Source organism: Eubalaena glacialis, chromosome 10 (genome assembly GCF_028564815.1).
Source record: "Eubalaena glacialis isolate mEubGla1 chromosome 10, mEubGla1.1.hap2.+ XY, whole genome shotgun sequence".
NCBI classification, from domain to species: domain Eukaryota; kingdom Metazoa; phylum Chordata; class Mammalia; order Artiodactyla; family Balaenidae; genus Eubalaena; species Eubalaena glacialis.
Genome location: NC_083725.1, coordinates 14,833,008 through 14,849,405, shown reverse-complemented (window position 1 = coordinate 14,849,405; position 16,398 = coordinate 14,833,008).

The following is a 16,398-nucleotide window of genomic DNA, read 5'->3' as shown; positions in this document are numbered from 1 at the left end:
AAGAAATCTGTTGCAGATAAGCTTAAGATCTTCAGGAAGCTCTCTCTGTCCCCACCTCAGGCTCACTATCTTGGAGGTTCCACCTTAAATAAGGGGTCAAATCTAAGAACCTTAAATAAGGAAGTAATGGTTCAGTTCTTTCATTCCAAGGTAAGTCTCCCAGAGTGAACGTGGGACCTGCTATACTATGTGACATTTATTCTATCAATAATGAAAAGCCTGTACTCTACCCTGTGCCCCTCCAGTGACCTTCCATGTTGGTTCCTGACTCTGGAGAGATGAGTTTCCTAGCAGGTGCCCCCCCACCATCACCCTGCCCCAGGGACTGGCCCTACCACCCTTCACATAGCTCAGCGCTTCTCACCCCTTGTGTCTAGGGACCATCAAGTTTAGGTTCCCAGCAAGTTACCAAGGAACATGACCCATGGCTGTGACCGTGGGTTCACCTTCCCCATGCCTCAAACCAAACTCCATTCTGCCTTCTGCATCCCCCTTACTGCTCACCAGAGGTTCCAATGAGCCCCAGAGGCCTAGGGTCAAATGACCTCGGTGAGGCAGAGACATGGGCCAAGGAGACCAGATCAGAGGGCAGGAGAAAAAGCCTGGGATAGAAAAGTCAAGAAGGGGCTGGAAGAATGGTGGGAGAGATGATGGTAGAGTTTTCAGAAATACATCTGGGGTTCAGAATGGACCACGAGCCAACTATCAGCCAGAACATAGGCTAAGCTGATCCTCAGTTCCAGCGTTGGCCCATCCTTCCCAGAGTCCCAGATTCTACCACATCACTGGAGAACAAAAGAAGGTGGAGATGAGCAGAAAATAAGACCCGAGGAGAAGTAAAGGCACAGAGGAATGTCCCTCAAGAAAAGAAAGCTGAGGAATAGTTGAACAAAATCTTTGGAAACCTTCACATGCATATGACTGGCTTTTCCACAGAGGACACTTAGCTGCTCTCTACCAAAAAACAGAAGAGGAAAGTAATCTTAGTTGTAGCAGAAGGAATCATGGTTAGACATAAGGAAGCACTTTCCAAGCATGAAGATTATTAAGCCTGAAAATAATGACCAAGAGAAGTTTAAAATCCCCTTGAAGATCTTCAATGCCACCTTTTCTAAGATGGTTTATGAGTCTAGTGAGAGGGTTACCCAAAGATAACCTTGAAGCCCAGTTAGAATGCTAAGCTTCCGTGATTCTCAAACCAGCAAAGTTGTCCCAACAGCACATACGTCCTGGCTGGGGTTCTCAGGGGCCACAGAGCGGGAGCCCAGGATTCAGCCACACAGCCCTGGGGTGCTTCCTGACCAGACCCCAAATCCCATCAGCTTCTCCTCCATGGGGCCCCTTTTAGGAACCATGATAAAAGGAGGCCGCGTGATCTTGATCCCCAGTAGCTTCAAACTAAAAAAGGCACATTCAGTTTCCCCTGAAACCGAGGCACACTGCCGCTGCCCCACCTAGCTTCCAGCCCCATCCCTGTTTTCTCAGTGCCAGGAGGTTCTGGCCCAAGCTCCACAGATGCACTCACCAGGGGGCTGTCTCCTTCCATGGTCTCCGGAGGAGTGAAGCCTCCAGGCTCAGCTGATGTTGACGGGAAGATCCATGTTTGGCTTCCCAGGCAGGTAAGGAAAAGGGGGCTGGAGGGCTGAAGGCCAGCCCTCACCAGATGGGCGGGGAAGCCAGTTGGGACATGTGAGGTAATCCTGTGTATGAACAACAGGGCAGAACTAGCCAGACCTGTCCCTCGCCCCTCCTCCAAGGCCATCCCAGTTACTCAGCAAATACCAAATACTGGGAGGATGAAGTTACCTTTATTCCCAAAGCTGTCCCCAAAGAGTCAGCTGTGGGGAAACCAGGGGTTCCAGACCACCTTTTTCAGAGGGGGATTCTGGGGAGAAATGGCCCAGGCCTTGGGAGGACAATCTTAGCCATGCCAACCTGGGCCCCTAAAACAGGTGCTTCTGAGCCCTCTGAGGTACGACCCTGTCCCCATAAGGATCGTCCAAGATCAGGGACCAGCGCCTACCCAGGGCAGGACAGAGTGAAACTTCATCTCCAAGGACCACATGCCCAAATCCCAAATCAGGGCACGTGGTCTGGCAAAAAGAATTTTTTTCCTGAACTTTGCTTATTTCTACAACAACTCTCAACAAGGAAATTAAAATCAAATGGCTTCTAATTATGCACATAATGAATTGCCTCTATTGAAAATAATAAAATGTTATAAAACAACACATCAAAACCAATGAAAATAAAACATACATATATTGGAATGGAGACCATTCCAAGAAATACTATGCTGACTCATGATTCACTACCTCTGCCCCAGCCTGTCGAAAGAAATAGTCTAAAGAAACAGAGGAAGCGCTGCTGTGAAGGGAGAGTTAGCACCTCCACACCCAGCAGAACTGCTGAGAACAGCAGAATGTAAGCTCTGGGAAGAACTTTCCAGCCTCTGAGTATTTGGGGGTACAGAGATTATAGAACTGCAGACCCTTTAGAGATGGAAGGAAGCTCAGAGTTTATCTAGTGATTCAATCTCTTCATTTTACAGATGGAGAAACAGAGAGCCAAGTAGCTGAGGAAACTTCACAAGTCACATCTAACAAACAACAGCAGCAGCAATAATAATAAGGTGCTGGGTGTCCTATGAAATGCTTTACATACAGCAATGCATTTAATTCCTGCAACAATCCTATGCATCCATCCTTCACTCATCCATTCAACAAGTATTTATTGAGTGCTTCCTATGTTCCTGGCACTGTTCTAAGTACTAGGGACACAGTGAACAAACTCAGCAAAGACCCCGGCCCTATGGCACTAGCATTCGGGGTGGGCTGGGGCAAACAAAACAAATTTTAAAAACAGATAGACAACCATGGTGACCATAGATGGATGATACAGTGTAGCAGAAAGTGGAAAGTGCCATAGAGCAAAACAAGGCAGGGAAGGGGATCAAGAGGGCTGGGCAGGCAGAGTTACGATTTGAAACAGGAAGGTCAGGGAGGGGATCACTGACATGACGTTTAAGCAAAGACAAGGGAAGTGACTACTATTCTCTCCATTTACATACAAGAAAACAGGAATTTCTAGCTCAGAGTGGAAACTGTTGGCTCCAAAGCTGTCTTGAAGGAAATTGAATCCAGAGGCAGAAGGATGGTGGGCCCAGGCAGAGACCCTAGGGTTCTCCAATCTTGGGTTATTCGAGGTGTCACTGCCCTGGCTCTCCAAGAGAACTCAGCTTCAGGCCCCATACCCTCCCTCCTCCCTCCACCAGCCTGCCAGGGCAGAGGCACCCCTCCCACGTGGTCATCCAGTCCCGAGGAGACGCCGAATTGTGTCCTCAGCAGCTCCTCTTCCCTCTTTCCTAGGGAGGAACCCACCACCCCCCAGGCCACCGGGGACTCTGAGGCTGGAGACTGGCACTGGGCCTTTCCTTCCATAGACCAGACCTGAGGAACCCCACTCTGTCTCCCAGGCAGACCACTGGCCTCCCAGCGTCACCCTTAGCTTCATTCCCTGAAGGTCTCCCCCGTCCTCGGGTAAGAGCTCAGGAGCGGGTTTCTGGGCCTGTGTTGGGGGGGATGGAAACCCCACCTCGGAGGTAAAGGCCAGCGATGTGAACTTGGAGGTCTTTATCACCCTCTGGAAGACCGTGATGACACATCCACCCAGAGAATGTGTCCGGCACTGGGGAGGCTGTGAAGAGATATGGGTTGTATTTCTTGCTCTGTTCCTTGGGTCCATCAGAGACACAAGTCGTCCCAGGGTCCTTGCTGAGCAAACCAGCTGACCCACGTGGAAATGCCCATCAGCCACCCGTTCAGTTCAATCAGCATCGGCAGCTCAGCACCAGGCCCCGCCGTAGCTCTTGGAGGTGAAGGTGGCAAAGAACAGAAGGGTGGGGGGAACATGCAATATCCCGTGTTGGGGCTCGGAGGCGGGGCCAGGGGACACTGAGGCATGAAATTCTTTGCTGGTAGTTTTCCTATTTCCAGAGGGGAAGGTCCCGGGGTGGCACAAGGCCTGGACTCTTCCCCCAACAGAGCTGGCCTTAGTAACCACCTACCCCGGCTTCTGCACCCGGCTCCAGCCTTGCTCTGCCTCTTCCTGTCTCCTTGGAAGGAAGGAGACCCCATCCGTGCCATCCCTGCATCCCTCTGACTACCCGCTTTCCTTTGCCTCCCCGCCCTCCTCCCTCCAGAGACCTGATCACGACGACTTTCCACCCAGAGGGGAGCAGTGCACTGGGCCCAGGTGTTCCTCTGCTCTGCCTTTTACCTCCCCTTCAGTGGGGACTCCAGGCTTTTAGTAGCCTGGTCCTTCCCCGCCTCTGGGTCATTTCCATTTAGGGTGGAGGGAGTTTTACAGAAAATATATCATCCATGCAAACAAGTACATGCCTCAAGGCAGCCCCAGGAGAGTGAGGAGTGACAGAAATCTCACTACTACTTTGAGACTAAACTCCTAGCGCTCTGCTTTCATGGCCTCTCCAGCTGCCACTACCCAGCACCTTGCAAGCTCCTTCCTGGGGTTACAGACCGGTAAACACGGCTCTTGGCCATTCTAGTCCCACCTGGTTGTCAACAGTCCTGGTTCGTGAGTCCTCCTTCATCAGCCCTACTTGTGAATTTCCTCCCCGCTCCCTCCGTGAAAGCTCTGAGTACCATCCCTCCCGTGGAGCCCACTTCTGAGCTTCTCCATCACTCAGAGCTCAACAGAGGGACATCCCTCCAGGTCTAAGGGAAGCTGCGACACACAGACCACATACTTAGAGGCCAGGCAGAGAGGAGACACCAAGCCCACCCTCAAGGGAATAAGTCACCAGGAGAGACGCCCTGGGCCAGGACACCTGCCCCACCCCAGAGCCTGGACTCTTCCCCAGCCCCACCCCAGAGCCTGGACTCTTCCCCAGCCCCTGCTCTCCCGCCCCCTAGCCCCCAGCCCCCAGCCCAGCGCTCCTCCCTGAGCCCAGACCAGCAAGGCTACTGGCCCGGACCCACACCAGGTGCTTGGTTAAGGGTGCTCCGGATATTATAAGGGGAGGCTGGATAGGGTGGCAGTATTTTTTTTTTTTTCAAGCCCAGAGGAAACAGCTCATGAGCCTAAACAGAGCCCCTCAGCCAGCCTAAGGAAGGTTGGCAAGGGACTCTGCTGGTGGGGCAACTCTGAGGCTCCCCACATCCAGCAGATATGGGGCCTCTTGGCTGAGTAATAGGGACAGAGGAGGGAGGAAGGCCAGCCACACCCAGAAAAGAAAGGTGGGCAGAAAGCCTGAGCTTGGCCAAAGGACCACCTGATGACCCCCCAGCAGGTCAGGGCCTCAGACAGTCTAGAACCCTCAACCCAGGAGCCAGTGTTCCCCTTAGTCATGGAGTTTGCTGCCCCATTTGTCACGTTCAGGACCAACAGGAGGCAGAGAGGGACCAAGCCCTGTTCTTTTCCCCGTAACCATCATTGTTCTGGTTGCATCACCCCAAATCCGTGATTAGATGGGATAAACTAGGTAGAAAGCCTCTGGCAGAACGCCAGACTCCCTGTGGCACACTCTGGCCCCCAGCCCCTTAAACAGTGGGCCATGGGCCATGAGGAGGGCTGGCCCTGCCCTCCAGGGTGTCCCGGGCCAGGGCAGCCGAGTCCTCTCGGGTGGACCATCTGTGACCCTCCTACCTGGAAATCACCCAGCTGTGCCCAGATTGGAGTGGAAAATACCACCATCTGGAGACAGTTCTGTTGTTTAGGTGCCACCTGTTTCCAAAGAAGCGTTTGACACAGCTGCTCTTCCTCGTGATTCGCCCACACCCGTTTTTCTGTATTCCCAGTTCCTCTCCCTGCAGAAGTCAAACCCCACTTCAGCAAGACAGCCCCTCTCACACTTGAGGGATCAGTTTGGTGACTCTCTGAGTCGGCACTCTGCCCACCTGAACACACCCAGTTCCTTCACTTGCTCCTGGTGTGAGGTGATGTCAAGTCCTCTTCCCTCCATGGATTTCTCCAAAAGCAGGCCCACGGGCACTATGGCCCCCCTGAAGTGTGGTCCCAGAGCCACTCTCCCCACAGCGATATTTACAGGCTACTCCTTGAGATAAAACCAACCAGTGGTTCACCGGAACCACCAACCGGGCTGCTGCTAATTTTTCCACAGGACTGAAGCAGCTGCCCACAGACCAGCGGTGCTGAAAGACAGGTGGGGATTAAGTCCTGCAGAGGCAAACATGGGTCACCTGCACACAGCCACATTCAAATACTCACAGAGTGAGGACAAAGGAGACACTGCTGTGACCACGAGACTCCCACATGCAGACAGGAACATCTCTACTCCCCTCTGATCTATCTGAGAAGGCTTTCTGGAGGAGGAGGTGGGATTCCAGAAGGTGTGAGAGACAGGCAGTAAGACAGCCTGGCACTCTCAGGCTGCCAAGGGGAGTGTGAGAGTCCTCAAAGGAACGTTCAGAGCAGGAAGTGTTGAGTGCTTTGTACAACAGGCTTTGAGATCTGTCATGGAATCAGAGCTCTTCAGGTACTTCCTCTGTGTCCTTGGGCAAGTTACTCCCCATCTCAGTATCTCAGTTTCCTTAAATGGGGATAATGGTTCCTCTCAAATAGAGTATTTATGTCCATTCCCTGAAATCATTTGTATAAAACATTTGGCACAAGGTCTGATACATAGTACCCACCAATAAGTAGTAGCCATTGTGATATAATTTCAAAATTTGGTTGAACAACAGGTAGTGCTTTGAGCAGGTATGGAGAGGGCTAAGATGTATGCTTTGAATTCAAAGCCCAGAGAAAATGGTCCTTTGCTGGCAGTTTGGTGGAGAAAGCCCTGGGCTAAGACTCGAGACTGGGCTTTTATTGCTTCTCTGTTATTGCTGAGCAACTTCTCAGGGGCACCAGGGCTCAGCTTCCTCATCTCTAAAAAGTGAGGTCCCTTTCAGCTCTGGAGAACCTAATCTCTAAGTAGAGAGATTGGGCACAAGAGAAGAGAGTCAATGAAGGTGACCAGGCAGTCTGGAGATACTTGCACAAGAGCTGAGGAACAGAGAATCTGACAGAAAGAAATAGAATTACAGTTTGAGAAAGAAGAAAATGCTGCCAAAGTTGCCCAGGAAGAAAGAACAGAAGGGTGGTCAGAACCCAGAGAAAAAGCAAAAACAGGTGCAATGTGCAGTAAATAAGAATTATGAGGAGAAACTATATATTTTTTCATGGTTAAATATAAAAAGAACACCAGGAAATAATAACTCACATTTGCAAAGCACTTGCACGAATATTATTTCACTTTGTCCTCAGAACACAATCACATTTTGCAACAAGGGAGCAAAGAGTCAAAGAAATACACTTTCCACTGTCAACAGCTTATGAAGGATGGAGCTAATGCTCAAATCCACATTCTCTGCTTCCACACCTATGTTCTTACCATGACAGTGTCTGTTGTAATAGATGGGTATAATGGATCATCATATTTTTAAATTTTCCAAAATATCAATACACTGTTTTGATAATAAACAGTATAGAATGTTAAATATGTACATTCTTCTTAAAATCTTTATCTATATTCTTTACAGTTCAGAATATTTTAAAAGGAACACTTCCTTTGGATGTAATTCTTGCCCTAGCTTCATTTTTTCAGCTGCTTCAGATGTGTTTTTATCAGAGCAGATGATAAGTGTGAAGTCACTGAAGGTGAGCCCCTGCAGGTCCCCAGATTAATCATTCTGTGTTTTGCCAACTGTCACCAAAAGATAGACATTTATATTGTTTGCTCAGTGAAAGGGAAATGTTATGCATTTTGAACTTTTGGCTTTTTGAATATGAATTATTTTTTAAAAGATACAAAATTATACAGACTTTAAATCTAAATAACATGAGAAACTTTAGATTTTTTTTTTTTTTTTGGTAGTATAGTTGATTTACAATGCTGTGTTAGTTTCTGGTGTACAGCAAAGTGATTAAGTTATATATATATATATATAGTTTTTCAGATTCTTTTCCATTATAGTTTATTACAAGATATTGAATTTAGTTCCCTGTGCTATACAGTAGGTCCTTGTTGCTTCTCTATTATATATAGTAGTTTGTATCTGCTAATCCCAAATTCCTAATTTATCCCTTCCCTTCCTTTCCCCTTTGGTAACCATAAGTTTGTTTTCTATGTCTGTGAGTCTGAGCATGCAACTACATTATTCCATTTCTCCAATAGGTTATTCAGAGTTTGGAAAGAGAACATGAGCCTTTCTGCTTTTTTGGCTCTCAAAAGACTTCTCAGTTTAGAACAAGCTAATCTGAAGGAATATGATTTATTTTTCTCTATGCACATGGATATTAAGACATTGAATAATCACATTTGTAAAGCACTTTATCTCCTCTAGCCCTTAGGACAGCCCTCCAAAGCAGACAGGACAGGTGATCTCAGGAAAGCCCAGAGAGGCTTCAGGTCCCAAGGCTGGTGGCTTGGCTGGGCCCAGCTGCAGCCGAAATGTCTCCAAGGCTGTGCATTTCACATTAATGGTACACCTCAAACAGGGGCCCTTAATAATTATGATCAACATAAAATTCATGAAGACAAACACTTCCCTTGAAACTATCTTTATATCCAACCTCGAGCACTGCTTAGGGACAATGCACGTTGACCCAGGTCCAGCCCTGGCTTGGCTCCTTCCCAGAAGTGGAAACTTGGCCAAATCACTTCGCTTTAGTTCTCTCAACTGTGATCCAGAAAAGGTAAGATCTGCTCTGCCTGCCCCTTAGGGATCAAATGATATCATGAGATGGCTCTTGGGAAACGCTGACGTACTCTAAGGATATAGGACATTATTACTATCAGCTTAAAACTCTGTGTAAACAGATCTCCCTACAGTATGTCTTCACTCAATGCTTTTGACCGCTAAGATGTGCCCTTTTGTAACACATCAGAATTCATTTCAGCCTTCCAAGTTTTATAAGTTTATATTGGGTTTTTTTTTTTCAGCTTTAGTTTTCCCACACTGAGGGGTCCTGGCATTTCTAGCAGTTTCTGATGGAGACCCTTAATCACGGAAGCACTGAATGGAGGCTGTTACACAGAGCAGGACAAGGTTTCCAACTGATGTTTCCCTGAAAACATCCAGATTCCATCGGCCTTTTGGGCTGTGACTACGCTTTGGTCCACCCACTGGTAGGCTGTATCCAAAACTGTTTGTAGCACCTTTTAGATCCCTTTCTTGAGTCAAGACAGAAGGCTCAGGGCCAGCGACCTTAAAGCTAGTGCATGGATCATTTTGCTGAGATATGTTCCCTTTCACTTACCAAATCAAAACCCACTCACTCAGCCCCTGCAATCTTGCTTAATTTTTATACATCTGTAAACAATTATTTGCTGTGCACCTATCGTATACCAGGTACTGCTCAGGCCACTAAAACATAGCAGGGGCAGCCCAGCATCACGCCTGTCCTTATGAAGCTTACCCTTCCGTGAGACCCTCACTCTCCTCCATCCTCACCCTCCTCACCCTGGGACTTTGCTACCAGAAAAGGAATAGCTAATGCGTATTGCACCCTCTTTGTGGACAGTGTCTTAGTTAATTGCCACATCAAACTTATAAATAGATATTTTATACCCATTTTACAGATGAAGAAGCAATCAAGACTCAAAAAGGATAAGTAATTTGCCCAAGACCACAAAGCTAATAAGTGCTGGAAATGGATTTGAAAACAGCTCTGTTGGACTTCTGAAACTGCTTGTAATGCTACTCTATGCCTCTCTATACAGTCTCCCAGCTCAACATCGACTTCAGACATAGAAATATGAATGGTCATTCTGTCTTCCAGAGAATTCATGAAGATTTAAATAAGGTCTGTCCACTCTGAGATTCTTAGAAATTGTTACTTAATTCTTTGTATAGAGAAGTTTCCAGTTTTCTCTATGGTTGGTTTTCCATTCTAGGCTAACTGCTTATCTATATGGCAATATAACATAATGGTTAAGAACGTAAACTAGACTATGGTTTAAAAAAAAAAAACACCCTAGGGTGAAATTTTGGTCACATTAGTTACAAGTTTACTATCTGAATCTCAGTTTCTCCATCTGCAAAAGAGAAAATAATACCTATCTGATGGGTTATAATACCCCATTAAAGATTAAATGAGACAACACTCAATAAAACGGTAATGTATGTTACCATACAACTTTCCTCTTAATCACAATTTTTTCCCCACACCAAGCAATTCTGTGACAAAAGACACTCCTATCACCCAGGAAATTAAAGGAGTTTTAGGAACCCTGTGTCAAGAACCAGGATCAAAGACTAAATATTAAAACCAGAGATTCTCCTAGCATCCTATTTACAAGGGTTTCAGGAGCCCTATGACAGGAACGGTGGGGACCAGAGACCAATGCATATATTTCTTCTTATTTCACAATATATTTTATTGAATTTGGACAGGATTACTTTTACCTGAATTAATTGCCAACATTTAAAAACCCAAAGAAGTCTGGTTCCCCTTCCAAGATTGGACAATACTTTGCCCATAATATACACTCAATAAGTATTCACTAATTGACTGATATAATTCTTTTGCATCTCCTCACAATGTCTAGCACAAATCTAAGCAATCAGTTAGTCAGTCATCAAGTCTTTATTGAGTCTGTACTACGTGCCTATCAGGAGTTGCTTAGTAACTAAATTGCTTCCACTGATCTCCCCATCATGAAGAAAAATTACTGTGAATAAGGCTACACCTCATAGGGTTATGTGAGGGTGAACAGAGCTGGTGCGTGTACGGCCATGGCGCAGACCAAGTGCTCAGTGGATGTTCGCAATCAGACTCACAGAATGTCCAAACTGGAAGAACCTCAGGGATCCGCTTTTCTGAATCATTCTTTTAAATTTCTGATTGCAGGGTAAACCTCTGACATCTTATGGCAGAGCTTTGAGAGGCCAGGATTCTAAAGACCCGCTTCCTGCCTTTGGCCTTTCCACCCAGGCCTGTGCCCAGACCTCAGAGTCTGAAGGCTGCCCAAGGCTTCTTTGGTTCAACACCAAACCACAGACCCTCCTATACCAAGTTCAATGCTTCAAGGCTAAATACAAGGCCAACCAGCCAGCCATCCTCAGCTCCAGCTGGAACCACCACGGCCCCACCTGCTCTGGGTTCCAGTTTTGGGGTGAGGAGTGAGGAAGACCAGAGAGCCCTCCTGTGTCAAAAGAGCCCTTTTGTTCTCAGTGCCTGGTGCCCTGGCTTTCCACTCGCCCTGAGCACCTGGAAGAGCCGGTTCTCCCAGTCTTCACTGGACCAAGGCTGGTGTGATGCAATGTGGCCCAAATCATCAGGCCCAAGTTCAGTATAATCATCCACATCTGTGGATGACACACACAGAGGGGTTAACGAGGGGTAATTACCCCGGGCGGGGTGACAGAGCCAGTGACTAAGAGAATGCTTTGCTCTAGCTTCAGAGAGCTGGAGAGAAAATTCCAGTAGTCCCACCTGGGCCTGGACCCTGTGTGGCCCTCCAGGACACCCTTCCCATTAGGTCTCTCATGGCATCCAGGGGGGCTCCATGGGGATGGAATCCCAGAGGTAGGCAGGGCGTGTGTACAGATGGAACACCTGCATCAACTGTGCATGTCCAGAATAGAGCAGAATAGACCAGCTCACGGGGCACGTGTTACCTGATTTGTCTCCCCTAAAAGCCAGGAAGTGGTCAGAAGGAGGAGATTCATTAATTCATCCCACACACACAAAAAAAATTAACAGCTTTATTGAGATAGAATTCACATCCCATATAATTTGCCCACTTACAGTGTACAGAGTTATGCAACCATCACCACAATGAATTTTAGAACACTCATCACCCCAAAAAAGCTTACCTCCCCCAGCCCCATAGGCAACCACTGATCTACTTTCTGTCTCAATAGATTTGTCTATTCTGGACATTTCATATAAATGGAATCATACAGCATGTGATCTTCTGTGACTGGCTTCTTTCATTCATCATAATATATTCAAGGTTCATTCATGTTATAACTTGCATCCATACTTCATTCCTTTTTATTGTGGAATAATAGTCCATTGCATGGTTATCTCATATTTAATTTATCCATTCATCAGTTGATGGGCATTTGGGTTATTTCTACTTTTTGGCTATTATGAATAATGCTGCTACAAACATTTATATACAAGTTTTTGTGTGGATATATGTTTACAGTTCTCTTGGGTATATACCTAAGATTGGAATTGGTGGGTCATATGGTAACTCTGTGTTTAAAATTTTAAGGAACTTTTTCATAAATAACTTTGAGAGCTTCCTATGTGCCAGGTCTGGGCTGGGTGCTAGGGATTCTGGACAAATCTGGTGAAAAAAATCTGAATAAATTCTAGTGAAGAAAACAGATGAGGTTCTGTCCTCATGGAGCTCAAATTCTAAAAAGGAAGACAGGCAGTAGGCAAGAAAAAGTAAATAAGCACAATCATTTCACATAGCAATGGAAAGAAAACTGATGAAATGGAGCAGAATGAGGGGGGTGCTTTGGATGGGACAGTCAGGGAAGGACTTGGATAATGAAAAAGAGTCAATCAGGCAGTGCTCTAGGTAGAAGGAAGAGCTCAGAGGAAAAGAGAGCAGCATCGTGGGGACAGAATGAGCAAGGAAAAGAGTGGCCCTAGGGTCCCGTAGGCTACAGGCAGGGATCTAAATTTTATTCCAAGAACAGTGAAAAGCCATTGTGTCCTTTCAAGTAAGTGGTGGAAGTGGGGGTGGGGGGGGAGTGTAGAGGCATGATCTGATTTTTTTTTTTAAATCAGATTTTGTGAAGTGTAATTTATGTACAATAAACTTCACCTTTCCAAAGTATGAAGTTTGATGAGCTTTGAAAAATATCACAGTTGCATAGCTACTACTGTGCTCAAAATATACAATATTTCCATCTCCCCAAGTTTCTCTTATACCTTTTCTCAGTCAATCCTCTGTCCACACTCCCTGTCCCCGACAACCACAGATTCATTTTTTGTGCCTTTTTAGAATGTCATATAAATGTAATCATAAATATGCACTCCTTGATGTGTGGCTTCCTTCAGTCAGCATAATGGTTTTGAGATTAATCTATATTGGCAAATAGGAATTGTCTGTTCTTTTTTTCTTGCTAGTGGTATTCCATTATATGTATATGCCACAATTTGTTTGTCCCTTTACTAGTTGATTGACATTTGGATTATTCCCAGTTTGGGGCTATCATGAATGAAGTTTCTATCAATATTCATGTACATCTGGACAATGGACAATATTCATGTCCATTTGTATGGACATGTTTTCATTTCTCTTGAGTATCAACACCTAGGAGTGGAATTGCTGGGTCATATGGTAAGTTTTAACCTTATAAGAAAAACTAAACTGTTTCCCGAAGTGGTTGTACCATTTTTGCACCCCCCACTAGCAACATAGGAGAGTTCCAATTGCTCTGCATCCTCACCCACACTTGCTATTGTCAGTCTTTTAAAATTTCAGCTATTCTAGTGAGTGTATAGTCGTATTTCAATGTGGTTTCAATGTGCATTTCTCTGATATCTAATGATGTTGAGCATTCTTTCTTGTGCTTATTGGCCATTTCCATAGCTTCTTTACTGAGTGTTTATTCAAGTATTTTTGGTCCCTCCCCTTTTTATCTAATTGTTTGTCTCTTTATTATTGAGCTATAAGAGTTCTCCATATATTCTGAATATGTTTTACACACTCTGGATATATGTTTTCATATATTTTCTCCAGTCTGTAGTTTATCTTTTTATTTTCTTAACAGTGTCTTTTAAAGAGAAGTTTTTATTTTTGATGAAATTCAACATATGAATTTTTTCCTTTAGAGTTTGTGTTTCTCATGACTTATCTAAAAGTCATTTCCTGGGGAATTCCCCGGTGGTCCAGTGGTTAGGACTTGGCGCTTTCACTGCCAGGCCCAGGTTCGATCCCTTGTTGGGGAACTAAGATCCCACAAGCCGCAGTGCGGCCAAAAAAATAAATTTTTTTTTTAATTAAAAAAAAAAGTCATTTCCTAACCCAAGGGACTTTTCTCCTATTTTTCTCTAGAATTTTTATAGTTTTAGCTTTTACATTTAGATCTATAATCTATTTCAAGTTAATGTTTGTGTATGATGTGAGGTAAAGGTCAAAGTCCTTTTTTTTTCATTTTGGACATCCAATTATTCCAGTACTGTTTATTGAAAAGACTATCTTTTCCCTATTGAATTACCTTAACACCTTTGTCCAAAACTCAATTGACCATATATTTGTTGGTCTATTTCTGTAGCCACAGAGCACATTAGTGTCTGAAGCAGGGAGCTATGTACCAGCCTCTGACCCCAAAATAGGAATGAAATTAAGGCCTCCAGGCAGCCACATGGTCCCTGGGCTGGGTGATCCCTACGACCCAACTGGGAGGAGGCACACACTGGAAATGGTCTCTACTGCGAAGAGGGAGAGGAGGAGAACTCCCGGGGCACAGGGCCTGGCTCTGGCCCCAGTGGAGGGGACATCTGAACCTAGAGATCTCTTTCAGCTTCTCTGGTGCGAATTGAGAGAGGCTGGGGAAGGGGAAGGCCAAGAAAGAGGAAGGACAGAGGAGGGGATATCATTGATTGGTCCAGGCCTAGTGGGCAAAGCTGGGTAGAATCAGCGTTAGGAACCCAGGCATCAGAGGTAGAAAGACCAAGAGAGCAGCAAAGGGAGAAGGAGAAGAGGGAAAAGAAAGGAACCTGCTGCTGTCAGCAGGAACAACAGTGGCCACACGGGCCAGCACTTGAGCTTAGGGATAAATTAATGAATGGGTTCAGGTATAACACTCACCGCAAATGAGGATCAGACCACCAGAAAGGACTCTAGATTCTCAGAGCAATGGTTCCCCATCCTGGCCTCACACCAGCATCACTGATACCCGGCCCTCACCCCAACCAACGCTCTGGAAGAGAAGCTGGGCATTGGTATTTTTGAGGTGCTTCCTCAGTAATTCTAATGAGCAGCTGGGGCTGAGAAGCCCCTGTCCTCATCCAACTTCTTCATCTCACAGAGGAGGAAACTGACAGGCAGAGTTGGGCAGTGGCTTGAACTAGGATAAATGACCATCCTGGTTTGCCCAGGACTCAGGGGGTTCCTGGGATGTGGAGCCTTCAGTTCTAAAACCAGAACGGTTCCAGAACATGAGACTTTCAACGCCCAAACTGGGAAAGTCCCAGGTAAACCAGAACAAGTTTATCATCCTAACTGAAACATTTATCTCCCTATTCTCAGTCGCTCTTTCCACTTAAAATGATAGATTAGATGATCAGTGAATCCTGGACAACCAACTGGGCATCTTGCTGTTTGATCAAACCCCTAATGTGGTAGAGCTTTTGCTTCTACTGCCCCTCAGGACATGACCTCCCCCAAATCCAAATACAAAGCAGTCAGTCAATTAGCCTCTGAGAGGACGGAAGTCAGGCGGTCTCAGTAGAAGCTACATCTAGCTTTGCTCGGACATGTTACCGTGCTGGCTTCCTGCCTCTGTGGGTTGACAGAGGGGCTCCTTTCCCAGCTAAGTCCTCCTAGAACAAGCTTTCGTGTCACCACATACCTCTCCTCTGTAGCTTATCACAGTAGTAATTCTATATTTGGGTGATAATTTGATTGACATCTGTCAAGATTTTAAATTCAGTGAGGACAGGGGCCACGTCTGTTTCAGCTCATTATTGTATCTCGGCACTTAGCACAGTATCTGGCACATAGTAGGTGCTCAACAAATGAATACATGTAGGCATGCATGAATGAATGAATAATGAATATCATTACCTATAATTGTGCCCAGGGAGTAACACTGCCTTACATCCTTCTATCACTGGGAGATTTCAAACCAGTAGGGGCTAAGGGTTAAGTTCTTGCCTAGGGGGTTTTATACTGTTATGATAAATGTAATTCATCATCCTCTGAAGTATAGAGGCACAGGATGATAATGAGGGGAGTGATGGCCTCGCTGAGAGGCCTCTCTTTGCTACCTGCTTCCTGAGACATGGCTGCTTCTGAAGCAGAACTGCTGATCACCCTCAAGTCCAATCCACACACCTCCCTGTCTCAGTAACCTTTGACATCTTTATTAGTATCTGTGACATTCAGGGCTTGCCAGGCAGGGCCTCTGTCACACTCCTAGCACCTCGATACAGACGGCCCATGGATTTATCATCACCACCAACATCATCATGATCACCATATCTTTATTGAACATCCCTATGTTCTAATCACTGTGCTGAATGCTGGGAAAGCAGCAGCTGGGGTGGGAGTTGGTAAGATAATAATGATAGATAAGACATAATTCCTGACCTAGCATGTTTTACCATTCAGCTGGGTGGAGAGATATGTACTTAGAAAAAGCTTATCAGATTCTAGGACAGTTTACAATAAATGTC